This window comes from Bos taurus, chromosome 11, assembly GCF_002263795.3.
Source record: "Bos taurus isolate L1 Dominette 01449 registration number 42190680 breed Hereford chromosome 11, ARS-UCD2.0, whole genome shotgun sequence".
In the NCBI taxonomy this organism is placed as follows: domain Eukaryota; kingdom Metazoa; phylum Chordata; class Mammalia; order Artiodactyla; family Bovidae; genus Bos; species Bos taurus.
This window is the reverse complement of record NC_037338.1, coordinates 80,733,503-80,743,849: the sequence shown is the minus strand read 5'-3', so window position 1 is coordinate 80,743,849 and position 10,347 is coordinate 80,733,503. Positions and strand designations below refer to the sequence as shown.

The 10,347-nt window shown below is 50.4% G+C and overlaps 1 protein-coding gene across 3 annotated transcripts in view; it reads left to right on the top strand.

The window, feature by feature from the left end:
* Nucleotides 1–248: 248 nt before the first annotated feature.
* The window catches only part of KCNS3 (potassium voltage-gated channel modifier subfamily S member 3), a 48,025-nt gene continuing 37,926 nt past the window's right edge, over nucleotides 249–10,347 (top strand). Inside the window, exon 1 of one of the 3 annotated variants that reach the window (XM_010810242.4) lies at nucleotides 249–447. The gene's annotated coding sequence lies outside the window, so the exon portion shown is untranslated. Of the gene's footprint in view, nucleotides 448–1,041; nucleotides 1,198–1,869; nucleotides 1,968–10,347 lie in introns of those variants that run through there. The other 2 variants (XM_005213036.5, XM_010810243.4) reach the window with 2 other exon arrangements.

Below are 10,347 nucleotides of genomic sequence, written 5' to 3'. Positions count from 1 at the left end.
GGCTTGGAACTTAACTATGTGTGTGTGGTCTTGCTAGGCGCTCGTCTGGGACAAGTGATGGGAGAGAGGGTGCTGGGTTGCGGGTGGTTGGCAGACTGCGAGATATGGGGCGGGAATCCGAGGAACACTGGGCGCCTACAGCTCGGAGCAGCTGGCTCCGAAGAATTATTGCAAGTCTGCACAACTTAAAAATCTGCAGTTTGGGGGCGGGAGGGGGAGCGCGGGGGTGGGTCCCCGAGCGTCCCATTTCGCCTCCGGGCGGTTCGCTGAGCGTCCTAGATCAGTGCGGAGGGGCAGGCGGGGCCTTCTGGACCACACGCCGCCCTCGCCGGGGTTCTGGGTTTGTTCCGAGGCATCTCCTTCCGAGCCCCTCGTCCATCCTTCGAGAAGGGGGCTGACTCGTCTTCCTTCCGCTCAGTGCACACGTCCGCCAGCTCTTCTGACTTGGTAAGTGGAGAAACGGAGCGTGTAAAACAATCTTGAAGACACTGTGCACGAGTCTTAAGGCAGCGGGGCTGGTAGTAAATAGGCAGGACCTGGGGCTGCTTCCTTCGCACTTGTTTTAAAACAAGTTGGGGGCCGCAGTCTTTGGGAAGAAAATTCTGGCAAATTCGCAGAGCTTTGCTTGCGGGCGGAGAGGCGTTGTGGGGGCCGCCGGGGCCGCAGAGGAGGTCACCGGTCTCCAGTAGGGTCAAGGTGCACTCATCCCCGGAGGGCGCGCAGGTGGGAGGCGCGGGGCGCGCTCCTGCTGCTCCCGCCTGGACCCGGCGCGCCGCCCCGGGGGTGACTCTGCACTTGGGTCCGGGCGGGGGCGCGCGCCCCGCGGGGCCGCCTCTCGGTCCATCCAACAGTCCGCTCGTCGCGCGGCCTGAGTCCCGCAGCCGGCGATCGCCCGCGGTACCGCGCCGCGCCCTGGGCCCCGAGCGCCGACTGTGAGCCTGAAGCCAGGCGGCGAGCGGAGCTGCGACCAATGGGGTGGCGGCCGAGCGGGGGGCCCCGCCCCGCCCCGCCCCGCCGGCGGCTCCCGGGCGCCGGGCTCCTGCCGGACTGGACGGACAGACCGACCGACGCGGGCCACCGGGCTCTCCTCGCCGCCGGCGCGGCGGGCGCGGGGCCGCGCGGGGACGCCTGATCTCTGCAGCGCGGGCGAGTGGCCGCGCGGAGCGGAACCAGCCAAAGGCGCCCGGACGCCTGCAGGTACATGCTTGTGTCCCCTCCTCCCCGCGCGCTCCGGAGACTTCTCCGTGCGACCCTGCGACTTTCCCCATCATCTGCTGCCCAGCCCCGCGGTGGCCCAGGTCACGAGTGCACGACCCCCGCAAACCTACACCTGCCGGGCGCGCCTGTCTCCGGCGCGCTCCATCCTCTGGTCCCCAGAGCCCGTCGTCGCTGGAGCCCTAAAGATCCGCCTGTTGCGCGAGCCGCCGGCAGCCGAGACAGTGTCTGGGTCCCTTGGAAAGCCGCAGGGAGGGTGTCTAGAATCCATTCTTGGGCGCCGGGGTGGGGGGGGACGGATAGAGACGGGAGAATCGAGGAGCGGCTGAAAGGCGGCACTTGGCGGAGGGGCAGCCCTGGGGCGTTTCCTTAGCCTGGAAGCCGTTCCTTCTCTTCCTAGAGAAGAGGAGGAGGCGCTTTCCGGACGGCCGTAAGTGCTTCCCTGGCCGCCTGCTCCGCCTTCTTCCCTGTCACTCTTCCCTCCCCTTTGCCCCGCAGCAGTGCAGGGCGCCCCGCGACAGTTGCTGGGATGAACGCACCCCGGGCGCAGGGTGCTGGCTTCGGTGCCGCGCTGCGCCCGGGGACCGCCGGCGCGCTCTGGCTAGGAGCCGCTTGGGGCTGGCAGGGCCCGGCCCGTGTCAGGTCGCCCGCCGAACGTGCGTCTGGATCAGTGGTCGTGATGGGAGTGGGTACTTCGGGGTCGCAAACTTCCATTTCCCGCGCTCGGCTGGTTGGCTGCCCGACTTCTCGAGGTGAATCGGCTGGCGAGCGAGCCAGACCTGCTGGCAGGGGCCGCGGCGAGCCGGGCTGGGCGCCTTTCGCATTGCAGGGATCATTTTGAACAACCTCTCCCCCCAACCCCCACGCACCCCCGCCCCCCCCCCCCACCCCCCACCCCCCCCCCCCACCCCGCGCGCTTCTCCTGCTCTGCCTCTTGTGGTCTCTTTTGGGAAAGGAGCACCCTTTGCGCCATTGGTGTCTGAGCGTCTCGGCTAGGGACCCTGAGACGGTAGCCTAGCTCTGGGAACCCAGGACAGGGGTGGAGGGCAACAGAGAAGCACCTCTACACGCCTAGAAGTCCTGGTTTGAGGCTGGGGCGTGGAGGGGGTGTTTCTCATCGCCCTCTGACTTGATTTTTGTCTTTCATCTCACACGCCCCCAGAAAGAGAAAAACCAGGTGAGAAAAACCAGATCAGAAACCTTCCCATCCCTTTTCATGTATTTGCTTAAGGGATTTGCATAAGCATTCGCTTAGAACTGGGTAAGTTACCTCTTTTTGCTCCCCTTTCTGACTACTTGCAAATACCTGCCCAGGTAAACAGAATGCAAGCATTTTCCTGAGCACCTGCCCTCTTGCTAAAGGCAGATGCACTACTCCTTCTCTCTGCACATGTCTCAGGCTGAGAGAGGGTGGCATTGATTCTGTGGTTGAACTTGCTGTACTAGGTATGTCTCACTCTTTACCCGGGTGGTAAACTGCTTAAGGACATTGATTCACTCAGTATGTGTTTACAACCAGACCACGGGGGTTGGGCCAGGCCTTGGTCATATGCAGTAAGGTGAAGTTTCTGCTCCCAGTTTTTTTTGTTTTTTTTTTTTTTCATTTCTCACCAGATTCCTTTCTTCTCCTGTTCTAATATTAAATTAGTCATTTCAAAACTAGGAATGATCAGTATTGGGGTAGGGAGAAGATGGTCATGAAGTACTCAGAAACTCGGAATCCAGAGCTTGCTGTGAATATTTTAAGGAGACTTGCAGAATCTGTTTTGCCTCTCTCTTGTGTCTGAGCCATCATTACCTGGAAAATCAGCCTGAACAAGAAAAGCCCTTAATGAATGCAGCAAAGCTAAGGTTTTCCTGGTCAAGTATGTGAGAGCAAATGGGGAGGTTGGAAGCAATCTTCGTTCTGTTCAGAAATATTAAAATATTAAAAAGCCAACGCTCTGACACTTGAGCTTGTCAGAAAAGCACCAGCTAAGTTTTTTCTTCTTCCTTATTACTTTAAAGAAAGAGAGGGAAGAGTGGGCACTTCAGCCACCTCTTCTGTGTTCAGTGAATTTTGCCTGTCACTGTCATCCTTCAGAGACTGCCTCCATGTTCTACCAGAGTTCTCCATCTGCCCTGTGTCTGGCGTTTGGGGCTGGGATGTGTGTCAGCTCCAAGAAAGCAGGCATCACAAGGGTTTTCCTCCTCCTCTTTTTTTTTGGCCATGCCTCGAGGCATGCGGGATCTTCATTCTCCAGTTCCCCAGATAAGGGATGGAACCCAGGCCCGCTGCAGTGGAAGTGTGGAGTCTTAACCACTGGACTGCCAGAGAAGTCCTCTTCTTTATCCTCCTGCAATGTGGGAGACCTGGGTTTGATCCCTGGGTTGGGAAGATCCCCTGGAAAAGGGGATCCACTCCAGTATTCTGGCCTGGAGAATTCCCTGGACTGTATAGTCCATGGGGTTGCAAAGAATCGGACATGACTGAGCGACATTCACTTTTTATCACAATATCTATCTATATAAACAATAGCATTATTGGCTGGATACCATACGCCAGCTACTCTGCTTGGCACTTTTCCAGGCATTATCTCATTTAATCCTCAAAACACTCCCATTGGGAAGTGAGGCTTCCTTTCTTGGTCATAGTGTCTCTGTGGGAGCCAGCAATACATGGAGCCCATGCAGGGCGCTCTGAGCTGATGGGAGACCGCAGGATGGGGCTGGACCCAAAGTCTCACTAGCAGGCAAGGACAGCTACCCAGGGGGGTTGGAGGCAGAGGGAAGGGTGGCGTGCTTACAGTCCCTGCTGATCAGGTGTCAAGAAGGTAGATCTGCCCAAGTACCACTTGTGTGAAAAACCTACTAAGACTGGGGACCTGGGTTCCAGCCTGATTTCTACCTGCTCATGGCTCCTAGACTTACTTTGCTTCTCATTTAGCTGTGAGGATCTTGCTGCTGGACATTGTTGTTACCCTGAACGAGGCACTATGTTGAAAGCTCTTGATGCATTAACTCATTTCATCCTGATGACAACCTTAGGAGATAGGCTGTTTTAACACCCCATTTTTAATGTTATTGGCTTAAAACAACAGAAAAAAATATTCTTCTACAGTTCTGGAGGCTAGCAGACCCAAATCAAGTTTGCCCACAGGCAAGGGGAATCTGTTCTTGTCCTAGTCCAGTTTTGGGTGGCCCCAGGCATCCCTTGGCTTATTGCTACATAACTCTGATCTCTGCCCCCATGAATCACCCTATTGTAGATGAGAAAAAAGAGAGTTGAGTATCATGTGCAAAGTCACATAATGAGGATGATGGGAAGCTAGAATTCTGTCCCTTGCAGTCTGGCTGTGGAGCTGGAGCCACTGCCCGACTCCTTTTTGTGTATCCCTGTAGCCCTGACCCTGTGCCCTGCGCTTAGTAGGACTCAGGCTGGGCTTGTTTGATGGTGACCTTGAGAGGTGGCTTGCTGTTACGAAGCAACTTTTTGGTTGCTTCTCCCCTTGAAACTCCCCATCTCCCCACCCCCATTCTCCCCATCTCCCCATGAAAAGAAACTTGAAAACTATGCTAGAAAAATATTCTTTTTTCTTTGGCCAATATTATCTTCTCTCCAGTAGAACTCTGCCCAGCTGGTTGGGAAAAAGGGAAACAGACCATAAAGGTCATGGGGTAGGTAAACATTATGGCTATTTCCAGAAAGGATGTTTATTATCAGTGAGAAATCCAGGAAAATCACAGGGCAGTGCACTTTCTGCCAAATCCATTAAAAAAGCTAGCCAGTAACCAACTCACAAAAATTATTGTGTGATTACCTGATGCTGGAAAAGATTGAAGGCAAAAGGAGAAGCGAACAGCAGAGGGTGAGATGGTGAGATAGCATCACTGACTCAATGAACGTGAATTTGATCTAACTATCTCTGTGAGATAGTGGAGGACGGAGGAGCATGGCAAGCTACAGTCCACTGGTTCACAAAGAATCACTAAGTACATGACTTAGTGACTAAACAACAACCACCACCTTGTGTCCAGTACTACAGGCACTAAGGACAGGCAGAATCTAAGATACATTCTGCAAGCTTGAACTTACAGCGGACTTGGAGACTCAAGACTAGCACGCCTAAGACAGAACTGCACAAGATGCTAAATATGAGTCCTGATAAAAATCACACTGACTTTGTCATCTTTGTCTAGCCTATTGCAGTTTGCAGAAACCTCACAAGGTTATCTCATTTCAGTTCTCACAGTAATCGAGTACATAAGTGACAGGCTGAGGGAAGGTTAGGAAGTCCAAGTTGCAGATGAAAAAAATAAGGCAAAGTGAGTGAGACTTGGATTTGGCCATTTCTAGGAAATGGCATCCCAGTCCAGTATTCTTGCCTGGGAAATCTCATGGACAGAGAAGCCTGGAAGGCTACAGCCCATGGGGCTGCCAAGAATTGGACATTCCTGAGCTAGCAACACACACAGGAGTCTTCTGACTCCAGGTCCATCATTTTTATGTCTCACAAGGAGAGCAGTGGATGGGGAGGGTCCTTGGAGGTGGTGGAGTTTGAATTTCATCCTGCAGCTGGATTTTGGCTGTTACTCTTGGCTAGCTAGAATGCTTAGTTGGGGCAGGGGAGAAGAAAGTACCTTTTACTGTTTTATTTTTGCATTCAGTGACCTGGTAGGTGAAACTTGGAGAGAAATCACAATTGTGATGAACACAACAAAAATATTTGGAGTGTGCAGTCAAATGTAGAAGCTGATTTAGAAAAAGTCCATCCTTGTCTTGATCATTTTTTAAGATCAGCCTTTGCAACTTTGTAACATACATCTATGGGCTATAAAAGTTAACTCCTCTTGCTAAGCTCTAAGTAGTTCCTAGATTAGTTTGTAGTATTTTTTTGTTTGCAGACAAGGGGGTCTTGCTCTCTTTGGGATCCTGCAGAGCCTTGCATGATGTTTGTTATTTGTTTCAAAAGTTTTCCCAGCACATTTCTGCTTACATCCTTTTGTCTAGAATTGTGTAAGAGGCAGAGAAAGAAAGCAGCTTTTTATTTAAAAATTAAATATAATTACTAAGCTTTTTAATTGTTGTATAGTTGATTAACAATGTTGTGTTAGTTTCAGGTATACAGCAAAGTGATTCAGTTATACATATATATGTATCTATTCTTTTTTAAAAAATTCTTTTCCCGTTTAGGTTGTTACGTAATATTGAGCAAAGTTCCTTCCTGCACCATGGTTTGTTTGGAGTAGATACCTTATAAAATTGTCTTTAATTGTGCACGTGTTGGATGATAATGACCCAAGACCTCCTTTTAGCCAGTAACACTATAGATAAGCAATTTGCTCAAGTGTTCTTGCCTGGAGAATCTCATGGACAGAGCAGCCTGGCGGGCTACAGTCCGTGGGATCCCAAAGAGTTGGAAACGACTGAAGTGACTTAGCATTATAGATAAGCAGTTAGTCCTGATAGCAGCTGGCTTCAGTGTGCTTGCTGAAGTCCCCAACAAATGAAGCATCCTGCTGATGTTCTGAGCAGATCACCTGAGCCAGCTGAGCACCCAGCAGATGCTCACCCACTTTGACTTAATGATTAGCTTCTGTGGTCGTGTATATATCCTCTTTACATATACAAATTGGCACAAGCATTTATTCAACAAGTATTTGAGTATCTACCCTGAGTTTTGTTCTAGGCTGGGGCTGGTGAGGAGACAGATGTTAAACAAATGAATGCAAACACTTAAGTAGTGGCAAGAGTTCTAAAGAATTGCATCTGGGAGAGTAGCAGGGATGGGGGTGCGGGCGCTTGTTTAGGTGGGGGAGCTGGGAAGACCTTACTGAGGAAGAGACTTTTCTTTCTGAGAGGTGAAGAGGAGTTTATTACATTGAAAAGGCAGAGAGAGAGAGATTTCCAGGCTGCGGAGGGTGTGAAGATTCTAAGACAGGAATAAACCTGGACAGTTGGAGGAACTCTAGGAGAATTGGCCAAGGTGCTGGGAGGAGTTCAGAGAGGGAGGCAGGGGCCAGGTCACGCTGTGCACTTAGGGCCAAGTTCAGGATCTTAAGAGCTTATCACTAGGGCTCTGGGGAGGAGTTCATGGATTTGTGGCAGGGGAGTGTCAGGAGCCAGTTTATGTTTCTAGAAGATCAGCCGTGAAGGCTGTGAAAATGAGAGTAGAGATGAAGAGATTGGAGAGGTTCTGGCGTGGCCATTGGGAGGCTAGATAGAGGCATGTTGGAGAGGTGAGACCTCAAGCCAGCTGGGACTGAGTGAGAAAGAGTAAGGAGTGAGGAAGTGGAGATCCTACAGGTGTAGGCCAGTTATCTAAGGGAACAAACACAGGTGAGGGCAGGGGAGGCTTGGCGTCTACGTCTGTCTGTGTGGAAGGCGACTGTGGCCGAGGTTAGGGAGCTGAGGCCAGCTCCTCGGTAAACCAACACACACCCATCTCTGAATGGGGAGTCATACAATACTAACACTTCTAGAAGATTAGACATTCCTCTGGCTTTGTCTCCAGTCGCTGAGTAAGTTTGAATGTGTTACTTGTCCTTCCCTGCTTTTTCTCCCCACAACCTGGCAATTTTATGATTAAAAAAATAGATGATCTTTCTACAAATATTCTTCTTCCATAGAGTCATTTAGATGTGTTAATTTGGATCATTTTTATAAATTGAATTAGGAGAACTATGAGTGGGTATGTGGGAACATTTGTGGTGAGATTCTAAGCATTTGGTCTTTGATGATCACCAGCAAGCTGCTTTCAAACTGACTTAAATGGAAAGACATCCGTGATCAGCGTGCTGCCGGGGAGATGCAGAGCCTCTCCCAAGATGTATGGGGGCGAGGCCTGATGGGGAGCGTCAGGCATGGCTAGAAGCCAGCTTTCTGCATCTTAGTGGAATCCTTCTTTACCGGGTCTTCCTCATCACATGGGACTGTTCCTCTGTACCCACGGGGATCCCGTAAAAAGATACAAGAGAGTGACATATGGTCTATCATCTGGGAACGCACGTTTAGCAGAATATGCTGGCCTGAAGATCAACAAGGAACATCACAGGGAGCCTGATGGAGTCTTGAAGAAATGATGGACTACCCAGTGACCAATCAATCATTGAAGGGAAATGACAGCATAAACAGGACCATGGAATTGAAAATTACTCCAAAGATCAGTGAAGAGGCATCTGCCTCTTGAATGCTGCTTTCAGTAGTGCTGACTTATATCCTGACAAATCATTAGTGTGTTCAGATAAAAGAATGCCAGCAGACTAACATTTTGGGCTTGAACATGTTTGCATTTTTTTTTTTGCTTTAATTCTTCTGTCATCTTGTTTGGCTTTCCTAAGTCCTGATTGGCCTGCCAAGGTGAACCTAAAATCATGTACTTGGGCTTCCCTAGTGGCTCAGATGGTAAAGAATCTGCCTGCAATGCAGGAGACCCCAGTTCCATTCCTGGGTTGGGAAGATCCTCTGGAGAAAGGAGGGGCTACCCACTCCAGTATTCTCTCATGGACAGAGGAGCCTGGTGGACTACAGTCCACGGGTTCGAAAAGAGTCAGACACAACTGAGTGGCTAACAGTTAACACTTACAGTTTACTTAAGGTAACAAATTTATTGGCTAAAGAGATGGGAGAACTCCAGGGCTAAAGACTGTAGTTTGCATATTTGGATTGCGAAGAGATGCCTGGATTCTGGCAAGGGTATTTCAGCATTTTGGTCTTTGAGGTCAATAAATCATACCTTCTGGATAGTGTTTTTCTTGTGGGTTCTTAAGATCCCAGTTTTCTAAGTGTGGTACCTTCATGAGGGGGTGTCATGAGAATCCACCTGCCAATGCAGGAGATGCGGGGTCGATCCCTGGGTTGGGAAGATTCCCTGGAGAAGGAAATGGCAATCCATTCCAGTATTCTAGCCTCGAGAATTCCATGGACACAGGAGCCTGGTGGGCAACAGTTCACGGGGTTGCAGAGAGTAAGACACAGCTGAGTGACTGAACAGCATCACCTCATGAGGACCCTGCCCACCCTCCTCCTCTTGGTGGTTAGCTCTTGCCTGGCTAAGATTTAGCCTCTTGGCTCTTTTAGGGTTGAACCTTCTTGGTGAAGCTTGTCTCCTCATCCCTAAATGTGTAAATACAAAGTGTCATCATATAACAGTGTTTATCTATCTTTCTATCTTTGAGGAAGTATAAAAGGTATCAGTATCCTCATACCTTCTCATCACCTCCTGAAATCACACATCCTATGGTGTAGGCGCTCTGGATATGCAAAAATAGGAATCTCATGAAAGTTCATATGGTGCCTGAGAGCTTTACCTTTAAGCTGTTTCCCCAAGCTTCTGGATCTAATTAGAAATCAAATGTCAGCATGGTGCCTCTTTTTGGTGATGAGCCCTGAATTCCCTTCTTCCAGCTCCTCCAGACTTAAAATGTGGAAGCTGCAGCACACTTTGCCTTCTCATCTCATGTCTTTTATTCGGGGCTTTGAAGTAGAGAGTATCCAATAGGATGTACAGTTATGTAAGGGGACCCTCACAGCTCCTGAGTTAGCTTTTAGTTGCTTTTTTACCAGTTGCTTCTCTAAGAGCACACCAGCAAACCCTTCATTTGTAAGTTAGTATCAGCAACTTGGAAATAATCCCCACTTAAATGCTATTTCTGTTGCAGGGCAGGGCTGTGTTCCCTCCCTGTTATTTGACCTGAGGTCAAACTATGGTGGAGGTAAGGAAGATAATGGCGACCTCCTTCAAAAGTTCCCACGCACACACTGCTGCACTCAGGGCCCCCGACCCTGCACCAGGCCACCACCCACCCATGCCTCTGCCTGAGACTCCTGGACACTCACGGGGAAGTCTGGGCCAGTCTCTCATGGGGTCACTGCTCCTTTCTCTGGGTCCTGGTGTCCCAAAGGTTCTATTTGTACCCTCCAAGAGTCTGTTTCCCCAGTCCTGTGTAAGTTCTGGTGGCTCTATGGTGGGTTAATGGCAACCTCCTCCAAGAGGGCTTATGCCATACCCAGGTCTACTGCACCCAAAGCCCCTATCCCCCCAGCAGTCCACTGCTGACCTGTACCTCTTCAGGAGACACCCAAACAAACAAACAAACAAAATAACAGTTCTGTCTCAGTCTCTGTGGAAGCTGGAATCAAGATTGCCAGGA